Source organism: Castor canadensis, chromosome 9, assembly GCF_047511655.1.
Source record: "Castor canadensis chromosome 9, mCasCan1.hap1v2, whole genome shotgun sequence".
NCBI classification, from domain to species: Eukaryota; Metazoa; Chordata; class Mammalia; order Rodentia; family Castoridae; genus Castor; species Castor canadensis.
The window spans coordinates 144797137-144812548 of NC_133394.1; the positions used below are offsets into that span (position 1 = coordinate 144797137).

The window sequence follows — 15412 nt, forward strand, 5'->3', positions numbered from 1 at the left end:
TGCTATTAAGAAAATAGTAGGAAATACAGCAATGTTGCAGAATTCTGTGCTGGCTGAGGATCCCAGATACTTGTATGTCCAGCCTACAATATCCTTTGTTTTAAAGCATCTGCATCCATCCAGGCAGGCTGTCAGTGAGGCAATCATGTACCCCACTCTCTCCTACAGCCCAGGAATCGAAACACAATTTGGCTTCTTTGTCATTTTCAAAAATCAAATCTGCCTAGGGACCAAGTTCCAGCAGCAGCTGTTTTTGCTTTTTGTTTTATGTAAAGACATTTAATTTTGAGCCTTGTATGTTTCCAGTGATTTTCTTCTTGGTACAGCAGTCTATACACATGTAAAAAGTACCCTCAATTTATGTAGAGCAGTCCTTTTCATTAGTCATCAGGATTTTTTTAGGATAACATCAGATGAATTAAAATGACCATAGTTATTGTTTTAATAATTTTACTGAAAATAATAGCAACTATGGATTATATATTATATATCAAGTTCTTACTCTGTGATAAGCTTTTGCCTTGTTGCTTATATATATTTTCTCATTGAGTTTTACCAGGATCTTATGAAATAAGTAGGGAACATAGTGTCCATTTTATGGATGGAGTCTCAAGAGGAGTAAGTGACTTGCCCAAGTTTTTGTCACCGATTAAAAGGGAAGCTGAAATTTTAACCCAGGTATATTTGATATCACATAACATACATTAGCTGTCATCTGTACGATGTCACATGTACAGATGGTCCCCAAGTTATGATAGCTCAACTTTATGTTGGTACAAAAATAATACATATTCAGTAGAAACTGTACATTGATTTTGAATTTTGATCTTTTTCTAGGCTATATTATAGAAAATCCATTCTGTTTTTCAGTTTCTGTGTACTACTCAAAAATTACATGAGCTGTTCAACACTATTAGAAAGTAGGCTTTGTGTTGGATACTTCTTTTGCCCAACTATAGGCCAATGTAGGTGTGCTGAGGATGTTCAAGGTAGACTAGGTTAAGTTGTGATGTTTGGAAATTTAGGTTTATTAAACACTTCTTTTGTGTGAGTGGTGCTTGGGCTTGAAACTACGCCCTAGTGTGTGGTAGGTAAACACTCTGCCACTCCAGCTGTATCCCCAGCCCTTTAAATACATTTTTGACATTCAAACTATGATGATTTTACCAGGACATAATCCCATCATAATTTGACTAACATCTGCATTCCTATATACTCTATTATATGCATGGCACCTGAACTTTCAACTCTTATTGTCTCCTTACTTCTCTCTGCTCTCCTTCACATTTTCTACCTTTCTACCTACATTTTTGTTCCTTCTGCTGGTTTACTAGTCCTGCTGTCATTCATGGAATGTGACCTGGGAGGGCAAAGTGTCAGTGCATTTCCCATCTTATGTGAACCTTACAGTTCACGAACAGAATCAGCTAACCAAAAGAATCATCTAGACCACTAAAATTAGCTGATTCTAATGCCAGGGGACTTGTGTTTATATCTCACTTCTCTTTCATGGCTCCATATGTTTGGGCAAATATTACAGATTCTCAGAGCCTCAGCTTTCTCATCTCATGTGCTGGTTGATGCTAGCTGGAGCTGGTGACTTGCAGAGGTCATGGTAAGGCTTAAAATTAAATTGAATAGGAAGATAGACATAAAAGCAGTTTACAAAAAAGTGCTTTATGAAGCCCTCTGCCACATTCTGCAGGCTGAATGTCCTCTGGCTGAGAGTTTATCTTTCAGGACAGTGAGGAATATAAGGAAGGTAGGAATCACTTTAGTCAGTCTCACAGATGAGCAGGCAGTAGAAAGGTCATCTGGGAACAGAGAAACTCCAGGAGAAGATGGAGGAATCTGTTTGCTCTTACACCAGGACATGGTCATCACAACCCTAGCATTCCCTGCTTGTTCTGAACCTGCCTACTGATTCGTGATTTTATCCCTCTCTCTCACCTTATAGCTTTGCCACCTCATACCTTCTGCCAGCTCGTCTCCTACTCATGACCTTTACTCTGAGTTAATTCTGCTTTTATTTCTGTCAAGGACCAATGACTCTTTTTGTATGTATCATACTCAAACTGTCAAGGGAAAAGATTTCATTTGTGATCACTGGTGATGTGTTAATAAATGTTGGATACAATAACTGGCTCTCTGTGGAAGGTTGGCTGGGAGTAGAAGAAGCCAAGATACTCAGTGTTTGCTGATTTTCATAGTGCAAATACACTCACTATATTTTACACCAGTATGATGTCACCTGGTTCCTTAAATACTGAAAAGTAAACAATTGTATCCAATGAGCCAGCTCCATCCAATGACCATCATTTCTGTCTGCCCCCACATAGTCTCTGGTCTGTGCAGGGACTTGTATTTTTATTTATTTTTTAGCATATAGTAATTGTACAGGGGGATACATTGTGACATTTACATATGTGCTTATAATATTTCTTAATTAGATTCACCCCTCCATAATTCTCCCTGCCCATTCTTAGAACAATTTAAGCAAGTTTAATTGTTCTATTTTCATATGCAAGGGAACCCATTCTTCAATTGGGTTCCCATTTAGTTGTGGCCAGATTTCAGAATCATGCATTAAATTTCTCTCAGAAAGTACTGCTGACATGGCAAGTCTCTAGTTTGTAATAAATTCTCTAAACAAGTCTTATTAGTTATGGATATCTCTGAGATTAAACTAAGAGGGATGATATAAAATGGGGATAAATAAATACAAATTAGGAAGTGTCTTATGCCACAAGAAAGGTGTAGAAAATGTGAAATGGAAGTTGATAGTCAGGAAATGTCACTCCCTTTCCTCTCTCCCTCCCTCCCTTTCTCCCTTCCTCCCTCTCCCACCTCTTGATAGAGGCTCATGTTATATATACCAGGCTGGCCTTGAACTCACAATCCTCCTGACTCACTCTCCCCAGTGCTTGGGTTACTGTCATGTGCCACCACACCCAGTTAGAATTTTCTTGTTATAGTGAAGATTAACTAGCGTGGCTTACCATAGTCCTTGCAGGTAACAACATATTTAAAATGTCCTCGTTAATGTTTTTGACTTAAGAAATATAGTTTCTTAAATAAGAAAATAAGAATTAGGTACTGGGGTGGCAGAGTTGCCCAAATGGTAGAGCACTTGCCCAGTAAGTGTGAGTTCAACACCTGGCACTACAAATAAAAAAGAAGAAAAAATAAGTACTTTATCTGTGCAAACATATGTTGTAGTCACTGTCAAGCACCATGATAATAATAATTGCTATCATTTACTGAATGTTTATTCTCTACCATGTATTATTCTAGAGATTTACATGTGTCATACTACTTAACATTTGCAACAAACATGAAAGCTAAGCAAGCTATTATAAGACTTTGGAATAGGCTGAGTAGTGACTCTTCAAAAGAGAGGTTCATGTTCTTATTCCTGGAAACAGTGACTGTGACCTGATTTGGAAAAATGGTCTTTGCAGATGTACACAGATTAAGGATCTTTAGATGAGGAAATCATTTTAGATTATTCAGGTAGGCCCTCAATCAAATGAAAATTGTCTTTATAAAATATACCCATCAAAGTGGAGAAGAAATGATGTAACCACAAGCTAGAGGACACCAAGAGCCACCAGAACCTGGAAGAAGTGAGGAACAGATTGCTGCCACAGCCTTTGGCAGGAGCATGGCCTTGCTGACACCAATGTATCAGACTTTGTGAAAACATAAAGTATTGTGAAAACATAAATTTCTGATGTCTTAAACCAACTGGTTTATGGTAATTTGCTGCTGCAGGCATATGAAATGGATAGACACCTTTTTTTTTATGAATATGAGAATGAGCCTTATATGGTTCAATAATCTACCCAAGACTTCTCAGTTGGAAAGTGATGACTACAGGACAGTAACCCAAACATCCTAATCTTAGTAGAATAAGATACCTCATGACTGTCTCTACCTCCATATAGATGTAAACAACCAGTTAGAGAGTGCTGTGGGTATATGAGAGGACCTGTGGTTGCCTATCAGGGATGGTAACTTGGAAGAGATGATGATATTAGGCTGAGTTTTGTGGATGTGGTTGTTGGTTTTCATGGTATTGATTCTGAACTCAGGGCTGTAGAAAGTGCTCTATTACTTGAACCATGTACCCAGACCATTTTGATTGACCTACTTTTCACATAGGGTCTGGTACTTTTGCCCAGGCTGGGCTCAGACTGAGATCATCTTACCTCTGCCTCCTGCTACTAGGATTATAAGCATGCACTACCACACCCAGGTAGACTGAGTTTTAATGCTAAAGCTATTTTTCTAAAGAATAAAGTAAGGAATTTTTTCCAAGTAGAGAGAGCAACCATAGGGGTGGGAAAGAGCAAGGTAACTTTAGGGAAATGCAATATGTAAATATGGATTGGGAAGTTTCTGGAAGAGGAATGGAAGAAGAGGCAGAAGATAAAATAAGAGAGCAGTTGGTGGTAAGTCTTATATGCTTGGCTAGAGACTGTGGACTCCTCTGGCAGTTGGAAAGATTGAATGACTTGGCACAAACTGATCTCATGATAAGCGAGGACTCTTACAGAATTGCAGTGAAAAGAATTCTGGACGATAGCTGAGAATAGTTGAAACTAGAGACAGACTTGCCTAGAGTTGTGACTAGGATATGTATTGCTTCACTGGACATGGCAACGAAGGGGAGAAAGTTGGTTTAATGAGGTAACATGAGTCAGATTCAATGGCATTGGGATGTCCAGGGCAAAAGGAAAGAGGAGCATTGGCTGCATTGCACATTTCATGTTTAGAGAACTGGATTGATGGTGATGTCACCTGCTGTCATAAGAAATAAAGGAGAAGTAGTGGAGTGGAGCTGGAGATAGTGAGTGTAAAGAAATATGTAATAGACTGCTGAGAATTATGCATGACTTCTATTCTGAATATGGAAACATCAATTCTAGAATGTATTGAATTGCAAACAATGCATGCAAAAAGAAGAAGGAAGGGAATTGACACTGACTTTATTCTGTAGTCAGGGTCTATCCACATTTCCTAAGTGGGGAAGCCAATAAGGTGATTAATTAACTGGGCCAATAACTCAGGTCAATTTCTTGGAATCTCTGATTTCAGATCCCAGCTTCCTTCCTGTTGCCTCCTGGACATAGAGCCAGGATACTCTTTGACTCACACCTTCCCCATTTATTAGCTATCTGGCCTTTGGAAATTTGTTTAACTTCTCTCTACCTTACTTCCAGCAGCTGTCAAAAAGGGATAAAAATAATATTGCCTGATCTCCTTAACTAAAGTGAGAGCCTGAAATACTTGCAAGTAAAAAAGGCTTAGAAAAATAATAGTAATTATTATATAATGAGCCCAGACTATTCTTTGGAATTTTAGTTATTGACCTAGTCCTTAAGCAAGTTTTCTTGTGATCTGCTGAATTCCCCTAACAGTCTAGTAGCATGTGTTCTCTAGTAAACAGAGTTTAAACAATTTGGAATTATTTAAATTTCTGTCCAACTAGGGAAGGAGAAGGGGACTATCGAGAAGGGAGGGTAAGAGAGGGTAGTAGGGAGAGAGGGATACAAACAAAGCATGATATAAGCATGTCTGGAAATATCACAATGAAGCCCGTTAATTTGTATGACTAAAGTTATTGAATAATTATAATTAAAAATAAATATTTCTATCCATATCACCAGTTTCCGAATGTGCTTCTAAATAGTTCTAATAAAAAATCCACCCCACAATAGTGCAGTTTTGTGAGTACCAAGCATATATTTAGCCTCATCAAAGAAATCAAGAAATAGAGACACTTTACATTAAACTTGGAATTGTTATTAGAAAAAACTTGTCTTGTTGAGCAAGATGGCAAGTTTGGTTCATCTTAGAATTCAGTACCTAAGTGTTGACTATGTCTTATCATTTTTGAAAACCTTGGGATCTAGCACAACTCTGTGTCTTCAATGCAGTGAATATGGTCGTTTACTTGATACAGTTTCTTAGCTCTACTATAATAAGGTGTTATTGGTTCATCCATAATCTCTGTCCAATTCTAAAGCTAAATTTTCACCTTGAAAAGCTCTCAGCACAATAAAAGAAAGAGAACTGTGGAAACAGCCACAAATCAAAGCCAACAGCACTTTTCAAAGACATGGGTGTATGTGTGTACAATGTGAAATAAGATCATCTTGCATTCTGTCTTTCAAAAATGGTGTGGAGTGGTGGCAGAGAAGAAATGGTGAGAAGACAGTTGTGTAATTAGCAAAACAAATCTTTTTTCTCTGTTACACAACTCTACTGGAGTCTCTACAAGGGTGATGGAGTTAGTAAGGTATAGTGGGAATAAAACTAGCCTGGGAAAGCGGTTAAACTTTTTTTTTTATCTTAAGCTCTTAAGCTAGTTGGCATTGAGTTTTTATTACATACATCTGAAAGATCCCTGTGACTACTACAGTGTGTGTATGGGGGTGCGGCAGGTAGAGGAATGGGAAAATAAAATGCATTCATTGTAGCTAGAAAAAACAGTTCTAGCGCATCAGAATGGATTGTTTAAGTCTTTTAAATAATTCTAATTAGGTTTATTTTTACATCAATTATCTAGACTAAACCAATCATTGAGTTAAGGATGATATATTCTTCATGTTAGTTGGGTTATTTGTCCGCTGGCAGCCAAGGATAAGGGTAAGACTAGTATTCTTGTTCACAATGATTTGGTTCCTCAGAGAAAAGATAGAATTTGCTTTCAGAGTGCTGGACAGAGAAGGACAACTGATGTCCACTCTGTTCCTCTTACCTTATCAAGCTTGGCATTCTGGAGACTATGATTTAGGGTTGTTTCTGTGGCTCCCACCAGGTGCTCTTTAATCAACATCCCCCTCCCCGGCATCCCATCTTGCTCACTCTTTGTCATTGAGCACTCAACTTCCATTTCATCCTCTCATGACACCTCCTCTGGTGGCTCTGATCCATAATGGCCATTTTCTCTGATACAGCAGAACACTTTATGGATCACCTAGCTGTCATAACCCATTGAATCTGAATCTCACCCAATCACTTTTCCAGGCCATTTTCTACCTTTAATGTATTTATCATTTCTTTCTTTCTCCAATGCCAACTTAGTTCAGATATTCATTTCTTCTTACTTGGATGATTAAATATTTTCTTAACTTTCTTCCTCTTGTTTAATTTCCCTTTATCTTCCATTTCCTTCAGGGAAATATTTCCAGAAGCACAAAGTTCTAATCATATCAATATCTCATTTAAACTAGTAGAGTAAAATGGAAAAGCAGAGCTGAGTAAGATCGAAACCCACTAACACCTGAAGGCTGCTTTCTGAAAAGATGACAGCATAGTCCAAACCCTGTTCAAAAGGTCTGATATGAAATATTTTGGCAAAGTCAGAATGAGCTGGCAGATATTTCAATAAATGTGCTAATAAGGTACAACAGAGGGAATGTGCCAGAACTGAACTGGGGTGAATTGAGGTAAATTGAAATAGGGATAAGCAGCTACCATGATGAAGGAGGAGGGAAACACAGAATTTTATATTAATGGTTGTTGAAACCTTCGTCATTGTTCAGCTGGATCAAGTTATTTTTAAAGAAAGGAATATAACTTTGCCCGCTGGAAACATGGTATGCCTTTATTGTGTTCATGCATCCAAGGAAATATGCTTATTTATTCACTAAGCACATATTTATTGAGTACCTACTATAGGTCAAGAACTATAAATCACAAGGGATTGAACACATGGAGCCTTGGAGTGTATATTAGTAGACATGGGATCAAAGAAAGATATGTATTTTTGAGCTTAATATTTCCCAACACATCCAACCTTCTGCCTAGTTCATTGCTCAAAATAGGTTTACTGAGTTGAACACAATTTCATGCCATTAAAAGATGCTGTTTCATCTCATGGGAACCAGAGGAGTGATTAGCATCTCTAGTGAATAGACAATATGCTCATAGTCAAAACATGACTTGAGCTTGTCTAACTTTGCTGTCTTGCTCATTAACTAGTAAACAAACTCCCTTATGTATATTTTCTTTCCCTTACTTATTTTCTTCATTTTTCTTTCTACAAAGTTCTTATTAACACATTTTAATAACTATAAATGAGTACTTCATGTCTTAGGAAACAGAATAGCTTGGGAAGATGAGATTGGGGATAAAAGTGTATGTGTATGTGTGTGTGTGTGTAGAAAGAGGGAGTGAGCAAGATTAGATATAAATATGAATATCAATATGGACTTAAATATAGTATCTATAAGGTATCTTCATGTCTGTGTCCTTCATCTGGCTTCTCTTTGTTCTTCTCTAGCATATTATTTAGATATATATCATTTTGGTAACTTAGGAACGATAAATGATTCTTGAGAGCCATTCTCCTGTCTTCCATGGTGAGAGGGGCATAGGAAAGATTGATTTTGTATTAAAATCTCCCCCAATGTCCAGAACTGTAACCAGTGGGCATGTCTGGTCTATAAAGCTTTTAAACGGGAATATGGGAAGAGGACTGGCACAGTGCTCCAGCCATTTCTTTCATGCAGCTCTTCTTGTTGCATAGCCCCTGGCTCTCAGATCACTATGACCTTGATATTCATCAAGAGCAAAAATGGGTATGAACCAGGGTCTGTGGTCACTTCTTTCTATTTTCTTTTAATCTTCACAATAGCCCTGTGGAGTAGCATGGATGCCCATGAAATAGACCAGCAGTTTACAATCTTTTGGAGTCTGTGGTCTCCATTTTAGTACTGAATTAGTCACACTGATTATTCTTTTAGTAGTCACTCAATGAAAAAGTCACAATGAGAAAAACCTATCCTAAGTTCAATTACTTTCTATTAATATACACAATAAGAACAAAACATTCAAAATTGCCTAACATTTATTTGGTACTTATAATTTGCCAGGCATGGAGTCAGATAATTTATAGTGATTCTCTTATCTGATGCTCTTATCAGCTTCATGGGATTTGCCTTTTGGTTGACTCCATTTTATTGAGAGAAAAATTGAGCCTGTGAGATAGGTGAAGCAGTTTGCTCAAAGTCATGCATCTAGTCAGCAGCAGAGCAAGGATTAAAATCTATCGGTGTGATTCCAGAGCCAGCATTCTTAACCTCAATGTGAATTAGATGCTTATTTGAAGGAAGTAAGAGACACTCATTCAGTTGGCAGATCCTAGTTGGAGTCTGCAGGGTTGTCATGGGGGTGAATGAGATGTGCATAGAGAAATCACACAGTACTGTGTGCACTGGGTAAAATGCAACTTGTAGGGACAATGAATGTCTTTGACCTTGATTCTCACTGATCAAATAAAAAATGCTGTTGTGTCTATGATTGGTGTGGATGTTGAAGACAAAGATGCTCATAGTACTGAAACAGTGGCCTTGGTCACAAGATGAGCCAGCTGAAGGTGAGCAGGAACCCCTGGCACTTGCATTATTGATCCTGAAGTCAGTGTGTGGGCCTTGGGTGTGGCAGTAGCAGCAACAGCAGCAGTACTAGGGACACAGTATCCTTTGTGGACAAAGGGGACATAGTGGCCATTTAGGTGTCACTGGTGACCAGAAATTTTAGCACTGATCTAGAGAGGACAAGAGAAAAAAATAAAAGTTAAGTAAATTTCAAAGCATCTGTGAGACACCATCCTAGGGCCTAGCAGGACTTTGTTGGGGCCACATGGATGAAAATTTGTGTCTGGTCTTTTCCTCCTAGGCTGGTGTGGCTTGAAACACAGTCATTTTTCTTATGGTTTTCCCTGACATTAGTGTGAACTTCCTCTTCCAGCCATGCAATGGACAAGATTACCTGGAGATCTCTCCTACTGTGGTATATTTATGTGCTGTATGAACTCCATAAAGCTGACTTCTTCACGTATTGCTTAGCCCTTGAGAAAGTAAGCAAGTTCCTAAAGACCATGAGTCCAAACAAGCAAACCACAGGCCGAAACTAGAGAGGTGAGTCATTGTGAAGGAAGATCTGTCCTGGGTAAAAATACACAGCCGGTTACCTGAAGCCTTCAGAATTATTGATCACACAGGATATGTGGTACTACATCAGGGAGGTTGCTGGGGTTGAGATTTCCTTATAAGCAATGACTCTTGAAGGGTCTACATAGTCAGTGAAAAGTAGGCCCCAAACAAATAGCATGAGCATTTCTTCCATGATTCTGGGTGTAATCTAATTAATAATACTATTTTCTACTGGAATTTGTTAACTACAGTCCTGTTTGTTCTTATGCGAATCTAGGGTCACTTTTGGATGACTCATGGAGTCAGAGAAAATAAAGTCAAGAAACTAAAGCAATCCTAGGAGCCCAGAAATAGCATATGTAAATTCTCTTGGGGGCATCAGCAAGTTTACTTAAGAGGCTTTGGATGTCTACAGGTTAACTGCAACCTAATAGACACATCTTAGGAAAAATGATGAAACACACAGAGAAGTCCACCATGAGAGGCAGTCAGCACAAACATCTATAACAGATGATGACCTGAGAGCAACTCAAATATTGGAACCATCAGATACAGAAGATATGTTACTTGACAAAACCATGTTAAATAAATAGAATAAAAATAACAAAGAGAAGGAGAGCATTGATCGCAACCAAGTAAATTTGGAAGGAAAAAAAAGGGAATTTCTAGAAGTATAAATATCATTATCAAAATTGAAACTGGATGGATAGATTGAAGAAGGAATTTATCATGATGGTATAATTTGCAAAATGATGATAAAACAACAGGCAACAGCTGACAAATCTATATGACTTACTTACTGTATACTAGGCATTGTTCTAAGCTTTGTGCAAACACACCTGAAGAAAGAAGAAGTAGACTAGAAGCTAGATCTGGAAAAATTATCTTTAGATAGAGAAATATGAATTCAAGTGCTGTGGAGCTGTGTCTCAAATTTAGTGGTGCAGTATCTTAGACATAGTTGCATAGCTCACCTGAGGCTCAGTGAACTAGAAACACAGAGGAGGTGGTCTGGTGGATTTTATTGTAGGACACTTTTTGTGGTTTAGGTTTGTTAATACTGAAAGCATATCAAGACAGAGAGCAACTTGATTCAGCATTAATATTTTCCACATACATTTTCTTGGCTTTTTAGGAATTCAATTATTATGTAGATTTAGACTTTGAATGTATATTTGCATATTTATAATTCTGTGTTTCAAAGCAGCATCTTATCTGTCTCAAATCATACAAATGACTAAGAACCATCACAGCTTATGAAGAGCGTCATACTGAGATGTTACACAGTAGGTGCTTTCTGTCCATTGGGTCACATCGTTTTCACACATGGTGGGCCATAACAAATTCAGGCATTATTAGATGCTGATTTGGTAATAGTTATCATTAAAAATTCCCCTTAGCTAGAACAACTCTTTTATTTAGATCCTCCTAGAATTTAGAATCCTGGAAAAATAATTGCATACTGGAATAATATCCTTTAATGGCATTGTTCTGATGACTACAGAGATAATGAAAATTGATTTGTGGCACATCGTACCCCTCTCAATGTTGGAGGTTTACAAACAACAAAAATAAACTCTGGTTTCTTTAAGCAGAAAATGAATTAAATGGAGTAAAATGGGAAAGCTCACATCATTGACCCAGAAGGTTGGAGAAACAACCTTAGAAAATGAACAAGAAATAAAGGAGGGAGGACTTAGCCACAATCCTACCAGAGACTCAGTTGATTAGGACACCCATGTTAGCATCTCTAGACACTTAACCATCACTCCAGTGGCTCCTTGAATCAGCCTTTGACAAATAATCAATATTGCTCTTGTGACTCTAAGTTACTCCTTTAAGGTTCAAAGTCCCATGAGGTAGGGGGTGGGGAGTTGCCACCTGGTCATGTGTAAATTGGATGCTGACACTTGATACTACAGGGTGGAGAGATTATCTGGTGTCTTTTGGTTTCTGTCAAAACAGGATGTTGATATTGGTGCAGACACAGAACAATTCCCTCATCAACACAGTGACCATAGTTAATAACAATGTACTGTATTCTTGAAAAATGCTGAGAGAGAAAATTATAAGTCTGCCACCACAAAATGACAGCTATGTGTGGTAATGAACATGGTAATTGCTTGATTTAGTCACTCTACAATGCGCATGTATTTTACTAAACATGATCAATGTATACAATTTTATTTATCAAGTAAAAAATAAGAAAAGGCAAGCCTGTTGCTAAAAATAAGTATAGAAAGTTCTTTTTGTCAGAGAATCCCAAGTCTAACTCACCTGAGTCATTTTTGTTAACAGTTTTGATGCACAAGCATGCATACATGCATATTGCATACATGCATACAGTATATATTCTTATAATGTAGCTTCCTGTAAAAAAATACTGGTATAAATATCTATTTCAACAAACATTTTTTCAACACACTTTTCACTTGATAATACATAAAAACAATGATTTCTTTTTGTTTTTGTGATTGTGGCTTCTAGATCTTTCTGGACCTTTTTTTGACCCTCTAGGCTGTGAGTTCCTTGGCAAACAGGACTATCCATCATTGCTTCATCTCTAGAACTTAGCCACACATGGTAGGTCCCAATTTACTGTATGCGTGTATAATTTCAGGAGGGTGATACTGTCCACAAAGAAAAAAGATAGTCTGATCGAGAGTTTTGCAGTGCATAGTAATATCTTGCTGAGGGCAAGTGTGCAGATGCCTCAGAACCAGAGTTTCTCAATTTGACCTTGCGTGGCAGGGACTGGGGCAGTAGAAGGCTGGAAACTCTCACTGCCCTCTCTAGTTGCTGCAATCTTTCTGCTTCCATGGCAGGTTTGCTTGCCTCATTCTCACATTGGCATTCACAAGCAGACTCCTTGCCTTTTCCTCTGGCTTAGGGAGTGGCAAAGTCTTGTTCCTCTTGCATTGGGTTATATTGCTGCTGGGCCTTGAAATTTATTTTAGAAACCAAGAAACCAATAATAAGGATGCAGGTTTTTTCTTTGTGAAATTCCACAAAAATTTGCTTGAAAGCCTACTAAATTGCAGTAGGTACTGATTACACACAATAATTCAATCAGTGAAAGTAAACTAATAAGAATTTTCTGAGTACCTACTACATTCAGAGAGGACAAAATATTTAAGACATTCCTAAGTGAGTAAGATGTGGTTCCCGCACTCCTAGAGATTTAATTTTTCTGAAGATATTGATAGATGGCTAAAAATCAAAGTAAAATAGTATTGACATTATACCAAAGTATTATTCCAAAGTATTGTTTCAATATTTGGGAAATCTTGAAGTAGCAATAATTTTGATCACCTTGTCAAAATACAATTGACTTAAAGTATTTAGGAATAATGGTATACATAGCTGCGAAGAAGAGTTGTTTATCTATCTATCTATCATCTATCTATCTATCTATTTATGTTTCAATGCGGTTATTTCTCTTTAGTTGTTCTGGAGAGTAGAAGGGAATGGGAGAAGCAGTTGTCTTCCAGGTGAAGGCGGCATTTGCAGAGTTGTAACTGATTACTAAAATTCACCACAGACCCTAGGGTTGATAAGAGAACAGCATGTGTAAATGCAAATGGGGAGTGCAAGACAGGCAGCTTTGAGGGAAAGTTAAGAAATCTAGTGTGACTGGAGCATGGATATGAACTTCAGATTAATTCACACTCCTAAAGCATGCTCCCCTAGAGAAGGAAGGGAAAATTAGTTATCTCTCCATTTCATTTTTTCCCCTTATGTTGTGGTGCCGGGGATTGAACGCAGGGCCTTGTTCATGCTAGGCAGGCACTTAACCGCAGAGTTCTCCATTCTAGTTATTCTGACAACCTCTCGTAATCAGAAAAGCAAAGTCTTGTGTAGTATTTAACCTGTGCCTGCACAGTTCTGAGTGTTTCCCATTTATTAAATAATCTCATCCTCACAACACCTTGTGATTATATATAATTAGTCTCACTTGGCTTCTTATTGTGCATGGTGCAAAGACTTTAAATGGTTTGGACACAATTAGTCTTTTTGGTGGGGGCAGTACTGGGGTTTGAACTCAGGGCCTTGCACTTGCTATGCAAGTGCTCTACCACTTGAGCCACGCCTTCAAACCCTGGTCATACAATTGCTAAGTAGAAGAAGGATTTCAAATCAGGTAGCCTAAAGGTGGTGTGCCTCTCAACCATCATGCTATCCTGCTCTATGCAAAGAGATATGCCCTGTGCTGGAGACACAGGTGGCTGTGTGTGTGGCTTTAGCCTGCCCTTGACAGTTTATGTTCTTGGGGAAAATATTAAGCAAAAATTAGCACAAATTAAGCACTTATTTCCAACTGTAATGAGTACCTCAGGAGTATAAATCGGGGTATTCTGAAATGACCTGAAAGTGGGAAAAGAAATGAAAAGTCATGATCATTACACTTGAGCAGGTGACAATTATTCTGTAGCTTATGGGATGAGCAGTAGTAACCCAGGTGAAGATCCACAATGGAGGCTGTCAGAAGAGTCCTATTCCTAGAGCAGAAATCCTCTAATGAGTAGTCCTTAAGACAAGGGGGTGCTGGCTTCCTTCAATGAATAAGCAGAAATTAGACTGGTGCCACCCAAAGACAATGCCAGGAGAGAGTCCCTTAAGTCAAAGGTGGTGAAGAGGTGGTTCTGCAGGACCTCTGTGAGGATTTTCATTTTATTCTAAATGTAATGGGACTCCTTTAAATGAACCCAAGTGTGGAGTTGGCATGGTTTATATTTTAGTCAGCAGGCTGACTGAGTATGCTGACACATATCAGTGTGTGTGTGAGTGAGTGTGAATGTATGTGTGAGTGTGTGTGTGTTGGGGTGGGAGGTTGGGAGGAAAGGAGAGCCAAAGGGGCTGTGAGAGCCCCCTCTGGAGGCTCATGTAGTAGTGAGGGTGACTGGAACCAGCCTTGGCTGAGATGGAGAGGCACAAAGATTTGGAAGTAGAGTCCATAGGCCATGGCAATTCATTGCACATGGGGAGTGAGGAAACTGGGTTTGCCTAAGATGAATTCCAAATTTCACAGTGGTCTGGAGTAAGGGTTGGTAAGCTTTTTAGCAAATGTTCAAAAATAAATATTCTAGGCTTTATAGAGCATATGAGCTCTTGCAACTACTCAACTCTACAACTGTAGTGCAAAAGTAACCATAGACATTGGCAAAGCAATAGACATGGCTGTGCTCTGATGAAACCATCTTTAAACACAGAAGACTGACCAAATTTTGCTCATGGTCTCTTGTTGGTCATCTCCTGGTCTGGAAAGTTTGAAGGTCACTGAGATTTGGTATGCTGGAGGAGAATGGACTAGGCAAGTGATTGATCATATTATTTTATTTCCTCATGACAGTAGCAGGCAGGAGAAGGTATTTTCCTTAGAGATAATAATCTATATCCCCACACTACAAATTGACTTATCCAAGATCACATAGCTAGTACGTGAAGAAGTTACCAATCTCATGAAA

General features: G+C 38.4%; 1 long non-coding RNA gene across 2 annotated transcripts in view; it reads left to right on the forward strand.

The window, feature by feature from the left end:
• LOC141411007 (uncharacterized) overlaps positions 1-13071 on the forward strand; it is a 69621-nt gene extending 56550 nt beyond the window's left edge. For both annotated transcript variants that reach the window (XR_012435866.1, XR_012435867.1), the window contains 2 exons: positions 9763-9932; positions 12435-13071. This is a non-coding gene — a long non-coding RNA (uncharacterized lncRNA). The remainder of the gene's footprint in view (positions 1-9762; positions 9933-12434) is intronic.
• The last annotated feature ends 2341 nt before the right edge of the window (positions 13072-15412 follow it).